Source organism: Branchiostoma floridae, chromosome 19 (assembly GCF_000003815.2).
Source record: "Branchiostoma floridae strain S238N-H82 chromosome 19, Bfl_VNyyK, whole genome shotgun sequence".
In the NCBI taxonomy this organism is placed as follows: domain Eukaryota; kingdom Metazoa; phylum Chordata; class Leptocardii; order Amphioxiformes; family Branchiostomatidae; genus Branchiostoma; species Branchiostoma floridae.
The window spans coordinates 392,427-399,059 of record NC_049997.1 but is presented as its reverse complement, the minus strand read 5'-3'; positions in this window follow the sequence as shown (position 1 = coordinate 399,059).

The following is a 6,633-nucleotide window of genomic DNA, read 5'->3' as shown; positions in this document are numbered from 1 at the left end:
ACATCAGAAGGGCGTGGTCCCCAAGTCGCGAGAAAAGATAGGATAGCATTCGAAGAATTTCTTTCCTTCCTGTTTTCGCTCAACTTATGTACGTGGAGAAATTTAGATCGGTATTCTCGGCGTTGATTTTCTCTCAGTTTTCGAAGCGCGCGCCGCGGTCGATTAGAGTGGGTAAACGTTGTTTGACGAAGTTCAGAGAAGAATATGATGAAGTGTGGGGGACAAGTCGAGAGAAGTAAGAAAGGGATTAGATGGGTAAGGGGAGAAGATAAGGATGGGAAGTAGAGAGAGGGACAAGATAGGAGATGATTTGAAAGAGTGAACAGGAAAAGGAGTGAGGAGATATCTTAGGAGAGTGTCTTCGAAGGAGGATATTAGGTGACAGGAAGGGAAAGGCTCTGAAGCCAGAGAGGGCAAAGGCGGAAGACGACGATTCCCCATCACTTTATAACGGAGGGCGGATAGATGGCCAGGACAAATAGGATACTATTTATTCTGGTCGCCTATTCGCCCGGATGTTAGACACGTGATCCATCCATTGTATAAATATGCAGATTAGGGGCATCTCGTCACTCGTTAGGCCGCCCTCCGACCACGTCTGGAGTCTGAAGCGACCCACCCGCCCAGCCCTCGGAAGTTTTTCTGCTTTGCGCGGAAGTAGACGCCCGTTTGTAGGCGGTCGTCTCAGGATTCTCTCAGCGCATAGGTGACTTTAGGCTCCAGACGACGATTCCCCATCACTTTATAACGGAGGGCGGATAGATGGCCAGGACAAATAGGATACTATATGGAGTAGTGTAATACATATAAAGATAGTCCTAACTCTTGTTCACCTTTTGCCGCGGGTTAACCTATATCCGTTGTTTTGAAAACAGGGTATTGGGGATATGAAATGGATGGACGGTTGTTTCAAGCTGCAATATTTTGAAATATTGCAATTTGAAACCATCGTCCGTCGACTTGATATCACTGCAATATTTGAAAATATTGCAATTTGAAGCCATCGTCCGTCGACTTGATATCCCTAAATTGTTTTTTAAAAACAGCACATATAGGACAGGTTACCTTGTGGACAGAGGTGAAATAGAGCTCCACGCACTTTATTCATGCGAGTTACAGGAGGGGATTCTGATTCCAAGAAATGGGCAAAAGTCATGTCAAAATGATCAATACATGATATTTATGTACTTTCAATTCCTTATATGAAATAAATACGATAAAGCCACTTATGAACTATTGGTGTTATTTAGTATGTAATCAACTTGAAACTATTTCTACCACCTGTGACTGCAGTTCCTGTCAGTTCCGCTAGTCTGAACATGTGACAGTCAGGGTTCCGTTTATCCCCAAGCAGATGTAGAGAGGCAAAAAATTATTTAAACTCACAGAAGTCTTGCCACTTTACTGACAGTATGTTAAAATAAGCACAAATACTCTGCACGCAAAGTCAAATATAACCCTCAATCATTTTCAAGACCACCTCTCTGAAAACTTCGAGTCATGCCAAGGTCATGACATCCAGGTAATAAGATACGCCAAAAAGCAGTAACTCAAGCAACTGGATATGAAACAGTCAGGCATTTCAGCTGCAGGTGGCATCCACTACATTTATTCACCTTGAATATTCACCTTGAAGTAAAAGCCAGTCGGTACCGTAGAGTAATAAGGTTGTGCGAAAGTTGGACTGCGGGGCAGTAGCTTCTGGCCTTCCTTCCCTCGAAGTTCCTTCCTTCCGTCATTTCGTCAAGGAGCTGTGTGACCTCCTTGATTTCATGTAACCTCCTTGATTTCAAAAAGCTTATAAGTATAGGCTTATAAGACTCATTAGGACTTTAAACTGTATCTCTGTTATACACTTTGTCTGACCCTTGCCACTTCCCTCATGACCTCAGTGAAAAGCGGCCTGCAGGCCGATTTGAGCTTTCATGAATAAATAAAGGTTCAAACAAACGTTACATTTCCACAAAGGGTTCGGAAACGATACAAAGTACGATATAAAAGACAACAAAAATGCAAAACAGACCAAAATGTTTTCAACAGCGCTAGCATGTCTTCAGCAAATTTATTGGCATAAACTTTGATTTTTCGTTTCCGCAACATTTCGTTGGTGTCGGATCGAAAGTAAAACATGTTGTCACGCGAGTTGTTGACACTTCCTGACAGGCTTTCACAGTAAGTTTATCAGACAAGTTCAATGTTAGCACCAAACAAGGCTCCTAATCCCTCAGGGTCAACTTTACTTTGGAGACTTAATCCCGGCTTTTCCTTTGAGCACACAGCAACATTGGTAACTATTCCACCCAGGAATGTCAACACATCGAGCTTAGATTAGCACACTGTTCGTGCGGGGTTAAAATAGCGGTAACTTTGGGTCATGTGAACAGTGCGTTTAGCACACTTTAGATGACACCTATAACGTGAGTGATCGTGAGCAGCTCCTCTGAACGGCCAACTCTAATCTCCAAGCAGATCCTGCGGTGCCATAAGATAGTTAAACGCTGGCCATAGAGTATAACCAACCAAAGGACGCCCTTAGGCCGGCTATACTCCATGACCAGCTATGATACTTTATTATGGCATCGTAAGATCTGCTTGGAGATTAGGCCGAGTCATTTAGGATACCATTCTCTCTATTTGTAAACTATGCTAGGCAACGCTATTAAACCATGGGAAAACGTGTTTTGTTTTGAGGATGTGGTGTTTACAATAGATATACTTATGTGAAGCAGTATTTTGTGTTCAGCACCAAGAGCGAGTATGTGTGTATTTCCTTATGTGCCCGCGGGTTTATGTATGCATTTTGCTTGGACCATTCTAGGGGTAGCTACCGGTACAGAAAATTTAGGTCCAGGTCCAAAGGATCAGGTCCTGGTCTGGACCTGAACCTGGACCTGATTTGGTATGTGAAAACTTGTGAATTGACGATACTCAAAACAAAGGTCCATTCCACTACAAAGAAGTATGTTTAGTGGAGTATTCGACTCCCATTGACGTTTTAAAATACTACAAGGCTAACTGGTGGAAAGGACTATAAACTTTACTCTACTTTGCTCTTGTTATTTTCTTCGACCCAGTAAGCACCCAAACGTGTGAATGCCTGATCATATATTCTGTTCATTTTTCAATAGGCCCAACATCCGGTCTACCGATTTTTTTTGAGGTCATGTTTTCCGGACCGGTCCAATGAGAAAAACCCTCCTTAGTATACCACATGGTTTTGATTAAATGGATAACATCCACTGATGCCAGCATGCAAAAAAAAAAAGAAACGTTGGTAATAAAGATTAAGATGAAGCAGCGAAATCAAATGACATTAGATTCACGTGTATTCACCTACATGCGAACCCAATTTTCGAAAGAAAATATTGACAAAATGGATGAACAATAAAGAGTCATTCGGCTGTAATCAGACAAACAGCGTGTCATTTCATAGAAGTCCAGAGGTTTGTTAAGCTAAAGCTAAGTGCACAACCCGCCTTACGTGCAATTTGTCAGTACAATTTTTTGGGAGGCCAAGTCCGCCACGTATTTCTGAAAACGTGGGGAACGGCTGGCAAGAGCAGGGAGGGAGTACGTCAATGCATGGCACACAAACCTTTGACTGCACGTGAGTTCTTCGGCTTGTCTGCGTGCTCCAAAATCCGTCGGATTCCCTATGAGTTCGTACGGAGGTACTTACCACTTACGGATCCCAAAAGATTGCACGTGCGGTGGGTTGTGCCCTTAGCTTTAGGGCCCAAACTGCCGTACGTGCAATTTGTCCGTACGTTTTGTGGGGGGCCACGTTCGCCACGTATTTTTGAAAACGCGTCGCCTGTACTGGTACGAACGGGGGGCGAATCCGCAGCCCGATGGCACACAAAGGTTTGCCAGCAAGTTCTGTAGCTTGTCTGCGTGCTCCAAAATCCGTCGGATTCCCTACGAGTTCGTACGAGGCAGTGCTTACCACTTACGGATCCCAAAAGATTGCCCACGTTTTGGCACGTAGACAGCACACATTTGCTTGTACGGCGGGTCGTGCCCATAGCCTTATCAGTACCAACAAAATTCAAGGGGCATTCAGAATTATCCAAGTAGCTCTTCATTCTTCTTTAAGTTGATTGACAGTTTCGAGTCAACTATACCTTGCGTGCCGGAGATATTGGGTGCTGATTCTTCTATTCGTATCGGGGTGACAACAGGTCATTGACTGCCTTACGCAAGCTCCTGTATTTTACGTACTACGTCAATCACACAAAAGGTCCACGTTTTTACGTTATACTCAAGAGTAGTATAAACGAAGTTAAACAGATCAATATACAAATGAAGTTATAGATATAGATATGCAGCGAGAGGCTATATATGCATTTAAGGATCGCGCGATGAAATTTAAGATTATGTTAAAAGGTGAGACAAAACAAGAAAAACATTAGTTGTAAAGAGATGATCAAAATCTTTCTAACATTAAACGAGTGAATTTTGAAGCCTCTAGGGTTTAGTTATGCAAGAGTCGACAAGACAGTTCCAGGCATCAAACACGGGAAGGTTATTTTTATAAACACGGGAAGATTGTTCTTACAAACACAGAAGTTTATTCTTGTAAACATGGGAGCTTATTCTTACAGTCATAAGTTCTTCCAATTACACGAATATGTATGTTGTGCATTGCGGACAAAATGAGTGTCTTATGAGTGACTAGTGACCCATTGTAAATGTTTCTCATTGATAATAAAAGTAAGGTCCTCGTTTGCATTAATTACTTTATCTTTTTTAGCCAAATAACAATATTCTCAATGTAAACAAGTGAGCGTAGGTAACACACTGTGTGACGTAGTTATAGTATGTTAGTTGTGTTAATTTCAGTGGTGTGTGACATTGTGTTTATTATATATCAACAACCATACTGTTGCATTCCTCTGAAAAAACAACAATTGGCCCGCGACATCAGATGTTGCCGTAAATTTACCATAGATATGTGTTAATATGATACTCAAAGTATAATAAAATTTGTCAGGAATATCAGGAACAGCTGGTTGGTCCACGATGTCAGCTGCTGTCGTTTTACCACAAACGAACATTTGTTCAATCACATCTGTAATTTCCGCCGCGTCAGTTATAACCGATGATATTGAAAGTCCCAAATATCGAATACGATGAACAAAAAGAACGAAACGAAACCCAAATGATTTGGGAAATATAACGAGCGGACAACATGCAAAAGAAACGTGCCGGTACAAGAACCCCGGTATATATTCCTCTCCCGGCATATTTCTCTTTCCCGTCGTATTCCCGGATGAAAATCGCGAATCGACGTCCATCACACCAACCACAGCAACCCCCCCCCACACACACACACCCCAAAAAAAAAAAAAAACTTTCGCTAAGGCCGCAGATACGTCTGTGAAGGAGGCTGTGACAATACAACGTGCACAAAACACGCAGCATCTGCTTGACAGTATCCAATTACCGCATGGCCTAGATAACGCAGACTTGAACCAATACACAGAAAGACGTACATTTTGTAGGGGTGGTTTCTGAAGTTATTACAGCGATTATAAAAACAGCTACCGCGAGAAGAAAGGAACGTGCAACATCGCGCAACGGAGTACAGACGACATGCCAAACCACATACGAATGCGGCAAACGGAACATAGAGATATATGTGCGAACACTCAACGCAAAAACTGTTCACAATACTTTGTCGACGGAGGTTACCCTCCAGTCACAAAGTAAACAAATCGAAGAGAGCTATTGCAGCATTTTGTCATGACTAATGTATATGTAGCATTTTCTCATAAATTATGCAAATGATTTGCATGATTTATATCTGATAATGTTCAACTTCACATAGCCGCTGAATTACGCAATAATGATATTGTCATCGTTATGTTATTATAACTATTTCTCATTATGTGAATTAGGTAAAAATTATGAAATGCTGTAGATTAATAAACTGACGCAAATTAGCCTCTGGTTTGCATTAATAGTCCTTGATTATGGAAGGCATCTCCGAAGTGACCTATATATCGAAAATCACGACTGTCCGTCAACCCCTTCCCAAATAATTCCCCTCCAAAGGGATAATGTAACTGCGCACGCGCGGACAAATTGCTGCAGAATTCCGGAAATTCATGCCAATCGGAAATATATAAAAGCTGATATTTCTGTCTTTTTCAGTTACAATTGTCATGTATTTAAGTACTCTATCATTAATACAGAGAAGTTATAAGCTGTTCGCATCAATTATGCAAATTAGTCCCTGATTTCTTTGTACTGTACTTAATTATGTAAGGCATGTACGATGCTATCTGAATTCCAGGTACTTTTACGATCCGTCAGCTGCGAGTTATTCCCCAAAGGGATAAAGCACCTAGCAAACAAGGAAAAATTCTTGTAGATTTCCGGGAATTTTTGCCAATCGGACATATACTATACTGTCAGGCTAGCCCCTCTGCAGCCGCTGCGGCCGACTCTGTCTGTCACGCATCGGACTCATCAGCCACCAGTGCGCCTGCACCAGACGGGGGCAACACCCTAGATGATCGTCGTTCGCGAAGCCAAACCGAGAGAGGCTAGCCCCTTGGGCGTCGCCAAAATACAATAATAATAAGCCGAAAAATACATGAAACTGAGTATCTTTATTTCTATTCTTAG